At 34.0% G+C, this 22,490-nt stretch overlaps 1 protein-coding gene across 2 annotated transcripts in view; it reads right to left on the minus strand.

Moving 5' to 3' along the window:
- Positions 1–22,490, minus strand: part of LOC5576242 (oxidative stress-induced growth inhibitor 2) — a 138,485-nt gene that overhangs the window by 77,309 nt on the left and 38,686 nt on the right. The window contains exon 2 of one of the 2 annotated variants that reach the window (XM_021853288.1): positions 10,490–10,520. The gene's annotated coding sequence lies outside the window, so the exon portion shown is untranslated. Of the gene's footprint in view, positions 1–10,485; positions 10,521–22,490 lie in introns of both variants that reach the window. The other variant, XM_021853291.1, reaches the window with a different exon arrangement.

Here is a 22,490-nt window from a genome sequence, read left to right on the forward strand (position 1 = left end):
TGCGGTCGTGTCTTGTACACAACTTCCTCTGATTTTTTTCTAATGATCAGGAGCAGCGTCGTAAAAATTCAGCCGAATGATACCCGATCAGTGCGAAAACAAACAAAAACAAACTCGCTAGCATGAGGCCAATCTGACTATTAGAGCGAATGCGACGAGAAAGAGAGTGGGTGCAACACACGCACACATTCAGTTTCACCCACTGTTGGTGTCATTTCAAAATTCAATTTCACCTAGAGGCACTGAAATTGAAAATTGAATATAAAAAATTACCAACTTTACACGATTTACGAGGGAATTTACGACATTAAGTGAATACCCTTAATAATAATGCTAGAACAGACCAGAAATTATAAGGGAAAAATTCTTCCGCTGACCCACCGTGAAGCAACTACGACCAGAGAAAATTGCAAGAGAGCAAACAAGAGCAACGAAGAACAGCGAGCTGAGCAAAAGAAAACGCGTGGTCAGCCACCTGTGTTGTGGAGCTGTCAGAAGTGGAAACCCAGCCATGGTTGCATGTTGAAACAACATGAAGAAAAGTGACACTTGCTAGAGCTATAGCTAGGTATAGCATATTCGGTAGCAGCACGAGATTGCACCTATTTTAGTTTTTAGCGACTAACGGCGTGCTACACCACACGACACTGGTGTTAACTTTACGCACAGGAACTGGGCATATGCGCATATGAAAAATGACTGCTTTTTAAATTTCAAGACAAGATGCTAACATTTGTTTGCGAATAAACGAGACGAACAATTTGTACAAAAATGAAGCAAAAGATACAGCAAGCAAAATCGCTGAAGAAATGGCACATACAATGAGTAACAATAAAACAGCATTTTAAGGCCCAAGTCAGTGGCGCGTCTGATATGCGCGCGGGCAACTTTGATCGCAATTTTAACAAATTTGACTACTTTTTTCAAAATTCTAAACTCACTTGTCTCTTCGAAATGGAAAGGAGATTATTTCTTGTGAAGAAACCATGTTCATAAAGTTATTAGATTTAGCTGGAATGTCTTTTGAGTGGTAAATGAAATGCCGAAAATATAAGACATTGCTTGCTATTTCATCTGATAGAAGCTGTTTCGGGGGCATATTTTGAAAATTGGAAAACATCCATCGATAGATATTTCCTCAAGGATTATTCCTGTGAAAAAATATTTCCAATAAAATTAGGCAGGAATACGGGAATGTCTTTTAAACGCGATTTAAAAATCACCATTTTTCTCATAAAATTAGCCATCAAATCGCCAACGATAGCCATGCAACGATCGATGAATCAGGCTTAGTTCATCCAAGTGGGCAAAATGAATTCTAGGAGTAATCCACGTTGCAGCTAATAGGAAACTTTCTGGTGGTTGATGAGTTTTGATGATAGAGATATTTTGTTTCTTGGATAAGTACAGTTTCATGGTGAAAGTTCAAAATGATAATTTTATTTCGTATCATGTGATATAGATGTCAGGTAGGGTAAAGATCCCTATAATCGAAACACACATATGAAGTGGGATACTATATCATTTGAATATATTTCCTAAATTCAAAAAATGAATGCTTTTGCAGGACATAAATTTTGTTCCATTTCTTTACCAATATATTGCACATTTATTTCACTACTGGACTATCGCCAAAGGTTTTACAAGTGCGGGAACGCTAATAAAAGTGCGCGATGGCATCAAATCGAGTCAGTTTCTTCAGCGGGATTATTCATCGCAGTCCAGAGAATAAGTGACCTGAAGACACCAACATGATTCGAAGCAATCTCGCAATTTTATTCCCAGTTCAGCAGTGAAAGAAATACACAACAACTTGATAAAACTTTTGCGCGAGTGAGAATTGATTTGACGCACCCACACTAATTATGATTTGCATGAGGGAACAGATGTCAACAAAATATAAATATAGGTTTGCTCAAACCTGATAAGGAGGTGTTTTTATGTTCCATGGTTATTTGAAAATGATGAGTAAACTACCTATCTAACTGAAGCTTTTCTGAAATAAATTTGACTGCTCCAATTGCAATATTGAAATTATATGAAAATTCGCATGCCCACCCTAGCCGTTGAAGAAATGAACCGTTACTCTTTGAATGTGGCAAAGGATGGTATTAGCATGAATGGTGGGTGCGCTCGTAAGACATGCAGTTGTTTGCCCCAAGATTATTTGGTTTTCTAATATGAAAGCATACATTTTTTTATATACCAATGAATTGCTGAGAAAATTTGCAATCTATTGGTGCTAATTATAAGGCTGAAAAATAAAATTCATAGCATCCTTTTTTAATTTCCATTTCATGCGCAAATGAATTCCGCTGCAACAGCAGCGGGCCGTGGGAAGTAGAAATACGAAAAACCGACCAACAAGCGATAAATGAAATGTGTTCATCTAACTGTGAGTCATTTTGCTAATGATTAGAGATGGTCGGGTCTCGGGTTTTCAAACCCGAAACCCGACCCGAACCCAAACCCGACGGGTTCGGGTCGGGTTCGGGTTTGAAAATATGACATTTTTCGGGTTCGGGTTCGGGTCGGGTTTGAAAGCTACAAAATTATCGGGTACGGGTCGGGTTCGGGTTTGAAAAATGTCGGGTTGAATCGGATTTAGGTCGGGTTTGGTGAAAATTGCGATCAGAGTAGCATCATGAAAGCTTCCATATGCATCAGAAACGTTGAATTTACCAACTTTTCGAACTCGGGTTTTATTCGGGCTTTTCTTACGAAAAAAAATTCGGGTTTCGGGTCGGGTTCGGGTTTGAACAACGAAATATTTTCGGGTTCGGGTCGGGTCCGGGTTTGCCTTTCGTCTATTGTCTCGGGTTCGGGTCGGGTCCGGGTTTGAAGATATAAAATAAGTCGGGTACGGGTCGGGTTCGGGCTTGAACAATTGGAAACCCGACCATTTCTACTAATAATGTAGGATGGGTGATCTGCTGATATTGATATTGGTATCACGTGTTGATTACTTCGAGCCTCGAATTCTTGGATCAATTTTAATTTTATCTGCAAATTGTTCTGTGCAAATCTTCTTAATTTTGTTGAATGAAATATATTGGGGGATTAGAGATTTCTAAATTAGTAAATAATACGTCATAAGTCCTTTTTAATTTCAAAGCGGTCGGTTCTCAGCTTGCTCTTGGCGATCAACATGCTCGTGCTGTATGTATCAAGCGAGCGTGCTTGTGCGGAATGTACTAAGTATACGATGTAACTGATCTTGAATTAAATATTTCAAATTACAATTGGCATTGGAAATTGCAAGTAAATATTTGTATCTCAAGGCTTTCTAAGTGGGATGCTCGAAATTCATTGAAAATATTCTAATTGTTTGTGGCTGAGAACTTTGGACAGACAATTTGAATGTGATTATTGGGAATTTGTCGAATATTTTCCAATTACTAGTAGACACTGAAAAAGGCTGCAATATGTAAAGATGATTGCTTTAAAAGTCTTTGATAAAGTGTACAATATTTTGAAATACATCGAGTTGAAAACAAACAAAGCTTTGACAAGAACACTATTTGTATGACATGTAGGTTTCTTAAAATAAATCCTAATAATATTTGAGATTTTTATGGAATAATTTGAATATTTCCGAATACCTGATGACAAATGGGCATTCCAGACAAATATTTGAATAAGATGAGGAGCTTTACCAAAATTTTAAGTAATACATTACATTCGAATGATATAAGGGTTTCTAAAAAAAACAGTTCAATGTATAAACGAAATGAGTATTTTCTAATAAACTCTCGAATATTTGAATGCTCTCTCGAAACATTCGCATATTTTATAATAACTGGGCATTTCAAAGATTCCGACAACTTTTTTTTAATGAGATTAGGGTATAAGAATTTTTTTTTTGAATAATAGGAGTTGCTGAGTATTTTTTCAGCAACTTAGAAATACTTGTGTTTTGTGGAATTCTTTGAATTATTCTGAATATTTGATGGCGATTGAGAATTTCTGACTTATATTTGAATGAGATTAGAATATTAGAAAATTTCTGAAAAAATAGAGCATCTCGTCAGTGATATTTGCATAAAAGGAATGTTTTAAAAGAAATTCTGAAGAATGCATGAATGAGATCAGTAGATTTTAAGACGTCTCAATATTATATGAATAAAATTAAATAAATTATTTAAACAATATATGTTCCTTTTTTTAAGAATTACCGCTGAATGTTTGACTGAGATGAGAATATTTTAAATGACTCCGGAATAATACAGTTATTTATGAAAATTTCGAATATTTCTAAATATACGATGTTATTTGAGAACTTCTGGCAAATATTTTAATGCGATGAGGATTTTGAAAAATTTAAGAATAACAAAATATTCAAATGAGATGAGTTTCTCGTGAATAATATTCATATATGTTTTCTGAATGAAATTTTGATAAATGTATTAATAAGATGAGTATATTTATTTCACTTCAATATATAAAATATGATGGAGTTCTTTGGAAAAAATCCGAATTATCGATGGCAATATAAAATTTCTGACAAATATTTTAATGAGATGAGGATTTTTACGAAAATTCTGAGAAATATAAGAATGCGATAAGTATCTCGTAAACAACATTCGAATAAGACAGAATTTCTAAAATAAATACGGTATCATGCATGAATGATATGAGTGTTTTCTAAATATTTCTCAACTATTTGAATGCTCTCTGGAATCTTCCGCATATTTTCGAATACCTGGGATAAAGAAGTGTTTCAAAAGAAATTCTGACGATAATGGGATAGATATTTTATTAATATAATTTCAAATGATATGAGTGTCAGAAAATTTCTTAATAATGTATGAATAAGATGAGTATCTCATGAATGACAATTGAGTAATATGAATGCTTTTTACAGGATTTCCGCTAAATGTATGACTGAGATGAGTAACTTTTGAATGACTCCGGAATACTCGAATAATTTATGAAATACTTTGAACAGTCACGAATTATCGATGGCATGATGGCAATCGAGAATTTCTGACAAATATTTTAATGAGAAGAGGATTCCAAAATATTTCTGAAAAATATATAAATGGGATCGGAATCTGTAAATGATATTAAAATTATAGAAAGGTTCCTTGAAGAATTTTGAGAAATATGTAAATGCGCTGAGTATATTTTCAGTAACTTCTAAATTCTTGTTTTGTGGAATTCTTTAAATTATTCTGAATACTTGATGATGATTGAGAATTTCTGGCATATATTTGAATAGAATATTAGAAAATTTCTGAAAAATAATTGGAGTATCTCGTCAGCGATATTTGCATAGAAGGAGTGTTTTAAAAGAATTTTTTGAAGAAAGCATGAATGAGATTTATAAATCAATTCTAAATAAGACGAGGATACTAGAAAATATCCATATAATATATGAATAAAATTAATATCTCGTGAATGATATTCAAACAATATAAGTGTGAAATAACTTCCGCTGAATGTGTGACTGAAATGAGAATCTTTAAATTGACTCCGCAATATTTTAGTAATTTATGAAAACTTTGAATATTTCCGAATACTCGATGCCTATTTAGTACTTCTGATAAATATTTTAATAAGATGAGGATTCCAGATAATTTCAGAAAAATATGAGTGAAATTTCTCGTGAAAGTTATTTATATACGTTAAGGGTTTCTTGATGAAATTCTGATGAATGTATGAATGAGATGATTATTTTTAATTGACTGTAATATTTGAATTTGTTTCTAAAATTTTCTAAAATCCTCATCTCATTAAAATATTTGCAGGAATTCTCAATTGGCATCGATAATTAAGATATATTTAAGGTTTTCATAGATTACTGAAGTATTCCGGAGTCATTTAAAAGATTCTCGTCTCAGTCATTTTTAGCGGAAATTCTAAAAAAGAGTACTTATATTGTTTAAATATCATTCACAAGATATTAATTTTAATCATATAGTATCAATACATTATCTAGATTTTTTTTAAATTAAATGAAACAAAAAATACTTATCTCATGCATGCATTCTTCAAAACTTTTTGTCAAACACTTCTTTTATGCATAAAATAGAAATTTTATAATATCCCAATATCATTCAAACATATGTCAGAATTTCTCAATTGGCATCAAGTATTCGGAACACTTGAAAGAATTTCATAAAACACTCAAGTATTCCAGAGTCATTGATAAAATTCTCATCTCATTCATGTATTTTTCAGAATTTCTTTAGGAAACCATTATGTAATTCAAATAACAAGACACGCATTTCATTTATTTGTTATTCAGATATATTTTGGAATCCTCATCTTATTCAAATATTTGATAGAAATTATCAACTGCTATCAAGATTGGAATTTTCAACAAATTCCATTACATTTCAAATATTACAGTCAATTAAAAATAATCATCTCATTCATACGTTCATCAGAATTTCATCAAGAAACCCTTATCGTATATAAATAACATTCACGAGAAATTTCAATCATATTTTTTTTTTCTGAAATTATCTGGAATCCTCATCTTATTAAAATATTTATCAGAAGTACTAAATAGGCATCGAGTATTCGGAAATATTCAAAGTTTTCATAAACTACTAAAATATTGCGGAGTCAATTTAAAGATTCTCATTTCAGTCACTCATTCAGCAAAAGTTATTTAACACTTATATTGTTTGAATATCATTCACGAGATATTAATTTTATTCGTTTATTATATGGATATATTCTAGTATCCTCGTCTTATTTAGAATTGATTTATAAATCTCATTCATGCTTTCTTCAAAAAATTCTTTTAAAAACACTCCTTCTATGCAAATATTGCTGATGAGATACTCCAATTATTTTTCAGAAATTTTCTAATATTCTATTCAAATATATGCCAGAAATTCTCAATCATCATCAAGTATTCAGAATAATTTAAAGAATTCCACAAAACAAGAATTTAGAAGTTACTGAAAATATACTCAGCGCATTTACATATTTCTCAGAATTTCTTCAAGTAACCTTTCTATAATTTTAATATCATTTACAGATTCCCATCCCATTTATATATTTTTCAGAAATATTTTGGAATCCTCTTCTCATTAAAATATTTGTCAGAAATTCTCGATTGCCATCATGCCATCGATAATTCGTGACTGTTCAAAGTATTTCATAAATTATTCGAGTATTCCGGAGTCATTCAAAAATTACTCATCTCAGTCATACATTTAGCGGAAATCCTGTAAAAAGCATTCATATTACTCAATTGTCATTCATGAGATACTCGTCTTATTCATACATTATTAAGAAATTTTCTGACACTCATATCATTTGAAATTATATTAATAAAATATCTATCCCATTATCGTCAGAATTTCTTTTGAAACACTTCTTTATCCCAGGTATTCGAAAATATGCGGAAGATTCCAGAGAGCATTCAAATAGTCGAGAAATATTTAGAAAACACTCATATCATTCATGCATGATACCGTATTTATTTTAGAAATTCTGTCTTATTCGAATGTTGTTTACGAGATACTTATCGCATTCTTATATTTCTCAGAATTTTCGTAAAAATCCTCATCTCATTAAAATATTTGTCAGAAATTTTATATTGCCATCGATAATTCGGATTTTTTCCAAAGAACTCCATCATATTTTATATATTGAAGTGAAATAAATATACTCATCTTATTAATACATTTATCAAAATTTCATTCAGAAAACATATATGAATATTATTCACGAGAAACTCATCTCATTTGAATATTTTGTTATTCTTAAATTTTTCAAAATCCTCATCGCATTAAAATATTTGCCAGAAGTTCTCAAATAACATCGTATATTTAGAAATATTCGAAATTTTCATAAATAACTGTATTATTCCGGAGTCATTTAAAATATTCTCATCTCAGTCAAACATTCAGCGGTAATTCTTAAAAAAAGGAACATATATTGTTTAAATAATTTATTTAATTTTATTCATATAATATTGAGACGTCTTAAAATCTACTGATCTCATTCATGCATTCTTCAGAATTTCTTTTAAAACATTCCTTTTATGCAAATATCACTGACGAGATGCTCTATTTTTTTCAGAAATTTTCTAATATTCTAATCTCATTCAAATATAAGTCAGAAATTCTCAATCGCCATCAAATATTCAGAATAATTCAAAGAATTCCACAAAGCACAAGTATTTCTAAGTTGCTGAAAAAATACTCAGCAACTCCTATTATTTAAAAAAATTCTTATACCCTAATCTCATTAAAAAAAAGTTGTCGGAATCTTTGAAATTCCCAGTTATTAGAAAATATGCGAATGTTTCGAGAGAGCATTCAAATATTCGAGAGTTTATTAGAAAATACTCATTTCGTTTATACATTGAACTGTTTTTTTAGAAACCCTTATATCATTCGAATGTAATGTATTACTTAAAATTTTGGTAAAGCTCCTCATCTCATTCAAATATTTGTCTGGAATGCCCATTTGTCATCAGGTATTCGGAAATATTCAAATTATTCCATAAAAAACTCAAATATTATCAGGATTTATTTTAAGAAACCTACATGTCATACAAATAGTGTTCGTGTCAAAGCTTTGTTTGTTTTCAACTCGATGTATTTCAAAATATTGTACACTTTATCAAAGACTTTTAAAGCAATCATCTTTTCATATTGCAGCCTTTTTCAGTGTCTACCAGTAATTGGAAAATATTCGACAAATTCCCAATAATCACATTCAAATTGTCTGTCCAAAGTTCTCAGCCACAAACAATTAGAATATTTTCAATGAATTTCGAGCATCCCACTTAGAAAGCCTTGAGATACAAATATTTACTTGCAATTTCCAATGCCAATTGTAATTTGAAATATTTAATTCAAGATCAGTTACATCGTATACTTAGTACATTCCGCACAAGCACGCTCGCTTGATACATACAGCACGAGCATGTTGATCGCCAAGAATAAGCTGAGAACCGACCGCTTTGAAATTAAAAAGGACTTATGACGTATTATTTACTAATTTAGAAATCTTTAATCCCCCAATATATTTTATTCAACAAAATTAAGAAGATTTGCACAGAACAATTTGCAGATAAAATTAAAATTGATCCAAGAATTCGAGGCTCGAAGTAATCAACACGTGATACCAATATCAATATCAGCAGATCACCCATCCTACATCATTAGCAAAATGACTCACAGTTAGATGAACACATTTCATTTATCGCTTGTTGGTCGGTTTTTCGTATTTCTACTTCCCACGGCCCGCTGCTGTTGCAGCGGAAATCATTTGCGCATGAAATGGAAATTAAAAAAGGATGCTATGAATTTTATTTTTCAGCCTTATAATTAGCACCAATAGATTGCAAATTTTCTCAGCAATTCATTGATATATAAAAAAATGTATGCTTTCATATTAGAAAACCAAATAATCTTGGGGCAAACAACTGCATGTCTTACGAGCGCACCCACCATTCATGATAATACCATCCTTTGCCACATTCAAAGAGTAACGGTTCATTTCTTCAACGGCTAGGGTGGGCATGCGAATTTTCATATAATTTCAATATTGCAATTGGAGCAGTCAAGCAAGTCAGAGCAAGTCAGTTATTTCAGAAAAGCTTCAGTTAGATAGGTAGTTTACTCATCATTTTCAAATAACCATGGAACATAACAACACCTCCTTATCAGGTTTTAGCAAACATATTTATATTTTGTTGACATCTATTCCCTTGTGATAATATTGCTCATAGTGTGAGGTCATACCCGGAGGACAGCGAGATCTCTCTGTCTCTGGAAGTTGGTATTGAACTGTGGTGGTCGTGCATCAATTTTGTATTCGTTGGCAATTTGCAATAGAATTATTTACTGAATATTTTTGACGGGATATTTGAATCCTTGTAATCCAATTATGAAGTGCTACTATCCTATATGTGCATTCTTTATATGATAAACCATATCATTCATGGTGACTTGGATTGCTATATAGAGGGATTATAAATAACGAAAAGTTTATTATTTTTAAAACTAAGTGGTACTGGTAGATGTTTAAATATTGTGGATAGACATTCATAATATTATCGCATTTTCTCATGTCGGGGATAACAATACTTTTTCCGGTAGAGAAATATTCTCTTGCGCATGTGTTAGTGATTAGTTCATTTCGGTAAAGATGTTCATTCAATTAATTTCAAATTGTCGGTTGATTCCAGATCCTCCACTGACTTGGGCCTTAAAACCTAATTTACGATTAATTTAAGTGACAGGAAAGAATGCTTTTTGCGACGCTCATGATTGGAAACAATTAAGTCATATACGTTATAGATATAAAAAATATTGAAAGCTGAGATTCACATTAACATTTTATGGTCGACATGTAAATCTAAGGAAATTGGACAATTTCGAAAAAAAGTCTCGCTGACAGCAATATGGCGACATGACATATGTAGAACATGGGTATCAAATTAAATAGCTACATAAGATTTACATTATGAAGAGAAAAAAATATGACTCAAAGAGTAATATAAACACGTACTTACTGGAAGTTTCGTAGATAGCACAGTAATGGACCTGAAAATAAAAATAGGATAAACAATTATAAAACTCGACACTAGCACATATAATGATAGAAAATGCGGCGTTAGGTATAATAAAACAGAGTATTACAAGCGTAGGATGACATGGAATAGAATGCAGTTGCTATTTGCAACTAAATATGGTATCTTCATAAATGCTAATCCTTTAGTCTGAAGGAACAAAGATTCGACACCATTGTCGACAAGCAGTAAAAGCAATTCACATATGTAGTTGATTTCATCCTACCCATGCATGGATTATGCACATGCTGTTGTTTGAATAATGGATGACTACCAATCAACAATTTCCATCATCAGCCGCACCAATAAAAGGTCACTAGGAGAATCAGTTTCGGCACAGTGAGAAAAGTTTCTTTGATAATTTTTCATAATAAAAACATAGATATGCGACACTTACATCAAATCCAATAGAAATGTTTTATTAACTGAAGAGTAATTAAAAAAATGTCGTCGTCGAATATAATAAACTGTTATAAATGTGTTAAATGACTGCTAAACTAGTTGGTAGCTGATCCTATGTGAGTATATGAGTTTCTTACAGCAGGCTCATAATCCATTTTTTTTAATTTTCATTTTTGATAATATTTTTTTCCATAGTGTTTTGTTGTATCCTAATGAACACATACGTACGAACATACATATAGAGTTGTAGTAGGGGGAGATCCCCCAGTGCCGGACAGCACCCAATACCGGACAAAGTCGAAACATTGAGAAATCATGGTCTAATCAAGATGGTATATTAGAAGAAAAGAAAGCTATTATGTAGACTAATGTTTGCGTAGAATAACACATCCTTGAAATATGCATATCTTTTTAAAAAAGTAGAAAAGTTTGAAAATCTTTAAAAAAATGACGTATCATTTTAATTTTGAGCCTATTTAGTAAATATTTTGAATATGAAAAAATACTTTGGATCCCGCAAGTATGATCGAACATAATCCTAATTTGGTAGTATCAATGTATTTTGTACCATAATTGAACTAAATATGGACAAATTACAATTTTGGTTAAGCACCTCCTGTCCCTCAGTTTCGGACAGCTTGATTTGTTATATGATATCTTTGTAATTATTGCATCAGTGTCTCAAAATACATTAATTTTTCATGGATTCCGTCGATCATGGCACCAAACATGTAATAAAATTAAGAAGAATGAACATTCAGAACAACATCGTAAAATGTGCTATTTTTCATCATATATGAAAGAGGTTTTTGATAGGCATCTTGCAAACTAAGAAAAATTCAAATTATTCTTGTAAATGTTGCTAATGCATTGAATTTGTAATTATAAACTATTCCTATAGTGTACACATTCAATGATGTTCAAATTTACAGAATTCGAGGCATTTGCAGATAGTGTCCGGTATTGGGTGCCACCTTTCAAGATCGATCAATTTGGTACTAAAATTCATCATCAAAATGCAGTGTCAAAATTCATATTTATATTTTCAAATTTATTTTTGTACACTATAAAAATGATAATATTTATCATAAATGGGTAACACGAGCCCATAAAATCAAAATTTTTCGAATTATGAATTTAGTGGCTTAAGTGTCCGGTACTGGGGGATCTCCCCCTATTCACACGACCCGATTGCACCACACGTTTATGAATAAATAGTAATTCATGACAAGGCAATAGTCGCGGTGTTCTTGACCTGTATGGGCCAGCTGGTGGTGGTGGAAAAATGCAATCCCAGCAGCGCACCAAGGCGGTGTTGATTTATTGCCTTGGCGTAATGGTTTGAATGAACAATGTATGACCTTCATTTCATTGTTTTCGTTGTACAGCAGTATTTTTCGGCAGATTTCGGTAAGTTGTGGCAAAGTCAGCTGTTAGTGATAATTTGTAATTTTAAATTATGTGCCACAAAACTCTAGTAGTTATTTTAGAAGAAAAAATCGTAATAGCGAGTTTTCAATATAAAAAATCGGTCACGTATTAGGGTTTCAATGCTAGTAATGGACCCCTTAGTAGCTGAAATTCATTCTCGACGCTTTACCGCAATGATATCTCAGACGCATATACGTTTTGTGGAGTCTTACAACAAATTCAATGTTTTCACTTCATGAAACATACAAAATCATTCGATTTTCCCTTCCCGGGGTCCATAATAGGAATGTTTACAAAATTGACGTTTCCTATTATGGACTCTCTATTTGAATCCCATGTAATCCGGCTCGCTGCCGATGTGCCTATTATGGACCCACCTGGAAATGCGTATTATAGACCCTCTTGTGTGGTTTCATTTACAAAACTGTTCAAATATCTGTATTTATACGTCTCAAACAAATATTTTGCCTGAAACTGCTGACTAACAAGTTCCCCCGGTGGATTTTCATAGGAATAAGTTTGCTTTGAGTGTTAATTTTATGTTTTTCTGTAGGGGGTCCATAATACGCAAAGGGTCCATAACCGGCATCGACTCCCTATTTTTTTGTTTTCAGCGAATTCAATATTTTTTATTAAAACATCATGTTTATTATTCAAAACGAAAACGCAATATTGGAGAAGGGGCCCTGATCAGCAACGACGCAATTTTATCGCGATGCTCTCACTAGAGCGCTGGACGGCACTGACGTCCATCTTCCGGATACAATTTCGGTTCCTCGTGGTTAACTGCTTCGTATCCTTGGCTCGTCGATTATTTTTATACAGTAGGGCACTGGGGGAGCCAAAAAAATCCTCAATGGGGCGGCATTGGGGCAAGTTGGTCGGGTTCCTTTCTTTCGGCAAGTACGGTAAAACAGTAAAACCGTGCAACACGCTCGCAGAGTGGTTGCTGTTTCGACGATCTTTGATTGAACTGACAACACGCTAGCGAAAAGCAACATGCCACCAATATTAAGAGAGTCCAGAGAAATTTACGCTCTTTACTTTGATTACAGAAAGGTATTGAAATCATTATAATTTTTTTTACAATTTCTCATCGTAATAGGCTGTTTTTCATCATGCCAATCTGTCATGAAACGGCCTACTTTCCTGCACTGAAGTATGCAGTACGGGAATAGTCATTACGTGACTGAAATCAGTGCTGTAATGATTCATTACGCAACTGTTTTGAGTTGCGTAATGAATCATAACACAATAATTTTTCAGAAATTGTAAAATAATGGTGAATGCATTCCGATATAATTTCTGATACCCTCCAGTGGTCTTCTACGAAACTGCAAAAAATGTTGTACGGAACTCGTTGCAGAACTCGGCAAGCCTCGTAGGATAATTTTACGACTCGTGCTGTAAAAATCGTCATTCTGCAACTTGTTCCGTAAACTACTATTAATGAACACTCGTTGTTACCTGTGGGATGCGAATAGAAAATCAACAAGCAGCCAGGCTGCTGTCAAACTAAAATTTTTATAAAAATGATCAGAATACACCTAGAAATGTACGGTCGTGATTTCGACACGCTAAAAATTGTTATACAATTTATGTAACACAAAGACCGCAACTGTTAAAGGATTGTTGTGCTTGGTCCAAATTATGCATAGGTCTTGTACAACTGCTCAAAATATTTTTCTAACTAACATACAGCCGGAAACTTTCTAATTAAGTCTGTTTGTTAGGTTCATTTCCTGCATTGAACTGATGGAGCTTTGTGTGAAGTATTTTAAGTGTGCATTTTGAATGTGGTTTCCTACGAGACAAGTTAGCACTCGTGGAAAAGATTGTGTTCAATTTGAACAACCTAAATCTTCGACCCTAGGTTATTACCACAAACCGCTTTTACCTATGATATAATTTTGTTATAATGACAAATGTAGCTAAAATTTCTATTCCAGTTATAACAGGATTGTAACAAGAGTTGTTATAACTATTTGTAACTTGATGTGTTATAAAATGGTTTGTAACATATTCTGATATAATCATGTTATGAATCATTGGAAAAATAATACGTCATATCTAAATTGAATCAACGGGAAATATTTATATCTCAATATGATATATTTGTGATATAATTTTGATATGACCTGCTAGTCGGGCAGGGATGTCAAGGAAATTTCCAATACGAAAATATCCTGCACCAACCGGGAATTGAACCCAAAGATTACTTTGTTTTGTAGCCGCGGACTCTAACCACTCAGCTACGGAAGGCCCATGCACTGAATTATGTAGTGTCATAATAGTCATTACGTAAATGAAATCAGTTGCACGATGATTGTTACATAACACTTTTTATAACGCAACTTTTTCGAGTTGCATAATGAATCTTCACACAACAATTTTTCATAATTATCAAATAATGGTAATTACATCCCGATATGATTTCTAATACCCTCAAGTGGTCTTCTACGAAATTGCAGAAAAAGAAGTACGTAACTCGGTGAGAAACTGGATTTTCACAGCACTCATCGTATTCTTTGATGCCTGTGGCTAGCCTCTAGATTCAATATGTTGAGTGCTAATAAGATGAAAAATTCAAGATGGTCGCCACATTTTTTTCAATCAAAGTAATACTTCTGTCCTATTCTTCACTCGGCTCGAAGAGAAAGCCAACGATTGCAATCTTGTTATTTTGTTGTACAAAAAACTATGTTTGCATTAATTGCACGCGCCATGTACGTTAAAATCGTAGAACATGATTTACAAAATCGTTCATTTCATATGGTTAATATGTTAATATGCTCACCCAGTTTTTGTACCTGCTCTTACTCATTTTTTTTTCAACTTTCTGATGGTAATCTTAGAATTCAAAACAAGTGGTACGCTAATGGTGTGCAGATTATAAATTATAAATTGTTATTATTTTTTTTTTTTATTTTGAAGACTTGATCCCTCTTTTTTGCTATGCAACTGAAGCTAAGCGAAGCAACTATTTGATAATTTATTTTATCGCCAAAGAAATCACAATTCTGAGAAATTGGAAAGTTCCGAATAGTATATCATTGCTCCACAAATATACAGTGGAAGCTCGTTATAACGACAACTTTCATTGCGACAAAAGCTCTCTATAACGACATTTTTTGGACCCTTGAAGTATATTTCAGTGTTATAAATATTCACTATAACGACTTTTATCTATTACGACGGTCCCTTGCGGTGTCTTTATAACAAGCTTCAACTGTAATGCCTATATACAGAGATGCGACCCCATTCAAAGCTGTGGGTAGGGGAAACGGTGGAAATTCAGCCTAAAGATGTTTAGAGAATTCGTGGCCATATACAATATCGTAACGAATAAAAACAGCTTTCTTGCAGAATTTTATCATTACATTTTCAGAAATTTATGAAGTGATACTATAAGAAATTTTTATTTCCGGAAATTTCTACAAATGTTTCTTTAGGAATTCCGCAAAAGTTCTCCAGTAGCCATCTAGAGATTTCCAGAATAATGATTAATTATTTTTACCGCATACAACCTTTGAAGCGCTCTTTTAGAGTACTTTGGAGGATTCTACCATAGCTTTATCTAGTGTTCCTGTAATCTCTAGAGATTCCTTAGGAGATTTCTTTTCATAAATTCTGATGCATTTTTTTTTCCTGTTATAACTTTCACTAGTATTCCAAAAATGCTTCCTGGATATATCACAATCCTCCGATACTTTATATGATAACATTTTATAATGCTTAAAAAAAACAACATGAAATCGAGACGACTCAATTTAGAAATGTAAAGTAAATATTGTTATACAATTAGGGTTAAGAGCTATTTGTGCAGTTTCAAGATTCACTTTGGAATGGAGGGCTGAATTTTCTGGAAAATTGCAATAAGAGCACGTCAACGCAATTTGTGGCCAAATAAGAGATTAATATAGCTTTTCTATAACCACCCTGTCGAAGTGATTTAAAAGTGCTAAGAAAGATAGCATCCGGCTCTCTATTTGTTATTTTTACACAGTTTAGTGTTAGATTGACACACTTTTTATTGCAATTTCTTTCTCGTCCACAATTCTTATAATGCTAACGCTCAATATTGGGCCGTTCACTAATGTTTCTAGTGAGTCTAAATTGGTGTAAAAGTCGCAATACAAATGGTGGTATAATCGTACTGAACGCTGAAGGTGTGATGCGGAACGATTAGTACAAATGACGGTTTTGAGTGAAACTTATGAGTAATACCCGAGCAGAAGAAAATAACTACTGAAGAAGTAGATGAAAAAAACGAATTAAGTACTATACCATTTAATTCCACTAGAGTTTGTATCCTTTGACAGATACGCGTATTTCGACCTCAACTGTAAGGCCGTCTTCTGTGTCGTGTACTAGACTCGTGTACTTCGGTTTTTTTCATCTACTTATAGGTATTCTACTAAACAGCTCGAAGATTTATTATCAACTTCTGAATACCAAATTGAGGTATTCCATACCAGATAATTTCCAATACTTGAGCCCTGCATAAGAGGTAAAATACCTCAAATAATACCATCTCCATATTCTACAAATACCAAGCTGAAAACAAGATCAGGTATTATAATACCTATATAATACTTGATGGATTTTCATATAAAAGTAGTTCAATACCTCCAGCAGTCCTCAATAGCTATCGAATACCAAAACATTTTTTTTTAAATAGGGAAAGTATACCGGTATTCGCCATGTACCAGTTACTCTCCACCCCGGATTATATACCGTTTTACGACATATATGGTTGCCAATTGTTTAGTGTTCGCTGAATTGCTTTAAGATGATACGGAAACATCATTTTCCTTAAAATGTTTGCTCCTTTGCACCTATTTTTCGCCATGGTGTTCCTGATTCGCCACCCTCCATAAGAAATCAACGTAGGTGGCGAATTCAAGAACCGAAATTAAAATCGTGGCGAATACTGGTGCAAGTGGTCCAATATTCGCCACCCCCATTTTTGATACCAAACCAAAGTTTCTGATTAGTTTTTATATTTTCCCTGCTGAGCATGGATTGAAAGCTTTCGTTTAATGTATTGACAGTAACCAAAGGACTTTTGATTTATGTATAAACAATATTTTTCCTTATGGTGGCCAAAACTGGTACACTTTCCCTACCATTATAATACCAAAATGGCGTATTGACAACTAAACAATACCTAATTATGGTATGATTCCAAAATATGGTATGCATAAGTTATTGCGAGTTAGTCTTTTCTCTTCGGGTATCGATGATATATATTGTGTGGGAACGACCAATGCGTATCTTAATCTGTCCAGTACCAAGAAAACTTGTTATAGTCGTTCTGGCACCGATTTGCGTCTTCCGTTTTTTTACTAGAGCCCTTTTTTTACGTTGAACACATTTCCGCAAGTAGTGCGCTGTATAGAATAGCTGATGTGCAATACAGCGCACTACTTCCGACATTGTGTTGAATGTACAGGGAAGGCAGCGCTAGTGAAAAACTGTAAGGCGCTATTCGGCTTAGTACCAGAAAAACTATATTAGAAAGCACAGTGTATGTAGTTGAAAAATTGAGACTAGAAATTGCGAAAAAAAATACGTGTTTTAATTAGAATCGAACTTACATGTCTGTGTATGCTAGACTAGCGCTCTAACCAACTTATCTTCTTCTTCTTCTTCTTCTTCTTCTTCTTCTTCTTGACCTTACGTCTCTACTGGAACAGTGCTTTTCAGTTTAGCTTTCTAATAAGTATTTCCACAGTTATTAACTGAGAACTTCATTTGCATGTGTATATTTTGTGTGGTATGCACGAAGGAATTCTATGCCCTGAGAAGTCGAGAAAATTTTCAACCCCTAGAGAACCTCGACCGGAGGGATTCCAACTCACTACGCTCAGCTTGTATTGCCGAATAGCTGCGCATATACCGTTACTGCTTTTTGGGCCCAAACCAACTAAGCTTAAAAGAACCTTATGGTTCTGCGGAATAGAAAGTCAAACTGAATCTAGGTCCCATTCATTACCACGCTTATTTTCGCAAATCCACAAATACACTTCCGTCCACATTTTTCTCGTAACTCACTGAGAAGGACACCCTTAGGATAGGAAGATTAAACATTCGCGTAGGGTGATGTGCTAGTATCCATCGTATTAAGCATTGATCCGTGAGAGCTGCATTTGCATTGAATGAAGCTGATACAAACCAACGCCAAACAATTCTTTCTCAAAACGGCTTTAGCATTGTACAATAAGATTTTGATAAATCTTGATCTTTTCTTGGACATAATGCAAAGAAAATGCATCTTGCCGTATTCTCAATCCGTCGTAACGTTTTCATTTCTGACGCAATCAGTTTCCAGATTCGTCTCACAACTTACGGCTCACTGTGATATATTGAGTGGTCAAAACACAACATATCAACGTTATAATAAAATGTTTTACTACAATATTTAGATCTACGGACATCTCCATTCCTTCAGCATGATGGAATATACTAATTTCCTTTAAAATTAATTGTTCGCCATCAAAATTCAGCCCAAACATATATACACTATGCCTTTTGACCGTACATTTATGACATTTGCTCACAGTGCAGCGAAAACAACACAATCCAAGGAACCGTATTTTTACGTCGAGCATCGCGCATACATTGCAAAATGGACCGAATCGACAATTTAGCCGGAAAAAAAGTGTTTTCTCTGTTCTCGTCTATTTTAGACGTTCGATGTCTTCAGAGAAGTTATCTGTAATTGAGTTTTGCATCTTTTAAGAAAAAATTTGAATAGGGTGGCCCTTATTTAAGTTAAAATTTTGACTCAAACTTTTTTGTTTGATGAAATTTGTGGCTTATATTGCTACTACTTGAATAATTTTGTATTACCTAATAGTAAAATGTATTCTACATTTTTTGTTTCACATTTCTCCATAGAGTTCGATAAGAAAAAGTTGTAGATCTAGTTAAATTCTACAACTTTGCTGAAGGCAGCATGCCGATGACTTTAAATTCTTGTGAGTTACAAGCAAATTTTGAGTTTTTTAAGTGTATTTTTGAAGTAAATTTTCTCAATTTACAAAAATTACGTTCTCCCCAGTTTTTGCAGCAAATATTGCCTATTGTATGGCCTTTCTAATTCCACTAAAAGAATAATTTTATCGAACCAACTCCATGAGTTATGGGCATTTAAAGATTGTATAGTTTTTTCACTTAAATTTGCTTATAACTTCAAAATAACAAAAATTACACATTCACGTAAAACTGATAATAAAAAAGTTAGATCAAAATAACTGATTTTTAAGGTCCACCCTAAGTTAAAACTTTCAAAATCAATTTACTTAGCTCAAATGAAGAGTTAGATCAAAAGTGTCTTCGACAAAGTTGTTCAAAATAACATTTTCTAATAGTTTGGAGAAGAGCGCAGCCACAAATTTCATCAAACAAAAAAGTTTGAGTCAAAATTTTAACTTCAATAAGGGCCACCCTATTCAAATTTTTTCTTAAAAGATGCAAAACTCAATTACAAATAACTTCTCTGAAGACATCGAATGTCTAAAATCGACGAGAACAGAGAAAACACTTTTTTCCGGCTAAATTGTCGATTCGGTCCATTGTGCATTGATGCGCACAAGCTTTTTTTTTCAGTACGGCGGATTGAACTTTGTTTACATTCTCAATTTTACGCAGTCGGTGAGGAAATTTCATAAAATTTCGTGAATTATAGCACTTTTACGGCGTGTGATTGGAATGAAATACTTCAGTGCAGAAGTACGAAGGTTTTCCATAGTGAAATAAGTGCCTAGCGAAGTAAGTCACACAGGGGGGCGGGAAGCAACTTGTGTCATAAAGTGGTGTGATTGGTGTCGATCGTTGAGCATTTCTCTCAAATCGAGTTCATTGGACGATTTCGGTGAAAAAGTTCAAAGTGGATAATTGAACTGGAGTTATTTAACGAAATACAGTAGTTTTATTGCATTTTTGGTGTACAGGTGTACAAATCATGACAGCTTTCACAAAAATACACTTGGAAAATGAATCTATGTTGCAGGTAAGTTGGAATATCTGCCGTAGTGGAACATTTTAAGTTTGATACGACGAATAATAGCGCTTACGACGAAGTAGAATGAAACCCTATATCTTCAAATTTGTTTCGGTTTAGTTTATCGGAAGGTCTCTGAATTGTGATAATTTAAAAATTCAAGTTTTGTCTGGAGTTTTCAGGGTGAGGTGGTAGTGTTCCGGATAAGTTTTAGTTTTGGCGTTTGTAATTATTTTGGATTTTTATAGGTCAACAATACTACTATTTCAGTCAACTAAGAATTATGAAACCAATCATTCATGTTCCATACAATGCAAAAGCTCAGACGTAGACGTAGGTTGTTCACTTTATTTTCAGATATCATGAACACTTACACTACTGCTACGGTTTCGACGGCACTCGTAACTGCATGTGGTGTCAGTTGTTCGACAGACTTTTGCGGATGTGCATGAATGGTTGATGAAGTTTTTTGGCCATCGTTCGGGGTAGCCGAGCTGAGCTGCGTTGGACTTTTTGGCAACCGTTCAAAGCGGTCGTTTGGTTATGACGTACATGTTGAATTGTCGCAATTTCAAAATTCAATCCCTCGCACCACTGCTGCAGGTTCGGTTCAGCCAATGGACGTTAACCTTTACAGTACTGGGTGCCGAAATTAAAAATTTGAACCCTTCTTTGTTTGATTGGCGGTTTTTTCAAGTTTCACCGTCTTCAGTGTTTTATTTTTTTTTAATATGTTTTTAGTCGAGAATGCCAAATATATCCTTCTTTGGGAAGCTTATCGTTTTTTCTAGTTCACTGAAGACTACTCTTGCACATTTTTTAACTGCTTTCCGGACAAACGGGTCAATCGGGAAAATTACATTCGTGGAAAAGGGTCTATCATTAAACTGGGGTTCTGGAAATGTCATTCGCGGAAAAGTAGCACAATCTTTATGCCGTTGTCGTGCGAAGGCTTGAAATTGATGATTTTTTACATAAACATGAACAGACATCCCCTCATATCCTGCTCTTCTTTCGGGCGCTACGTTCCAACCGAGACAGAGCCTGATGCTCAGCTTGGTGACCTGAGAAAATTCATTTACAAATTGATCATTTGTTGCATTTGTATGCAACAGTTTTCAATTTAAAACAGCTGATTTATTATGTAAAGTCCATCAAATTACATTGATTGTTTGAAGTTTTTTTTACAAGGTTTCTTGCATTTTTCTCGTCATTTGCAATTCAAAACATACTAGGTAGCCCAACAAATTTAGACCTGTATCGGGAACCATCATTGAGTACAAAATTTGTAATGCATTTGTGTGATTTTTTTTCCTGAAAATCGATTGAACGATGGCGAAATTACAGAACTTTGAAACATCGATGTCGGCACCCAGTACTGTAAAGGTTAACGGAGCTGTCGACAACGAGGACGGCTGGTGTGAGCGTGGTGCAAATTGCAATTTATGTCTGCCAAAATTTTGCTAGATTAGTCATATTTCTGTCATATTCACATTGGATATTGCAAATATTCCCACACGGTTGGGGATGAGGCGCTTGTCGGAAGGTTTTGGGCAGACGCAATTCACAGCTGCCTTTTGTATTATATGAGTGCTCTCTATTGTGAGAAATGTCTGATCATTTATTTTTCGTCAGGCATCATAATTCACGTTGTCCATTTTGATACTCATTAAGCAATAATTAGCTGTCCGGCGCAGACGTGTTAGTTGACCTTAGGACGGAATGTGCCTCACCAAGGACAATCGTGAATTTTCTGGGTCAGAACCAAATTGGGTTTAAAACGCTGTAGAATGTTGCAATCACAGCCTGGACTAGGGCGAGTGCCAATCTACTAGCATCGCGTGACTTCATTGCCAGCATGAACACTTCTGAAGTCGACGTCAGCAGTGGTTTTTCCTTTTTTCCTCGTCTGATCTGCTTCCGTTGGCATAATGTTTCTCCATCGGAGGAGACAGGTGGCGTGGGAGTGCTTTTACATTTGATGTTCTCTTTTTTCTGAGTTATACCTAGAAGAGCTACAATCAAATGCAATTGCTTCAGAGTAATGGAGACATAAATCTTTCGAAGATGTTGGAACTGTGTGTGTAGGAAAATTGAGACAGC

The sequence above is a fragment of the Aedes aegypti genome, chromosome 3, assembly GCF_002204515.2.
Source record: "Aedes aegypti strain LVP_AGWG chromosome 3, AaegL5.0 Primary Assembly, whole genome shotgun sequence".
In the NCBI taxonomy this organism is placed as follows: Eukaryota; Metazoa; Arthropoda; class Insecta; order Diptera; family Culicidae; genus Aedes; species Aedes aegypti.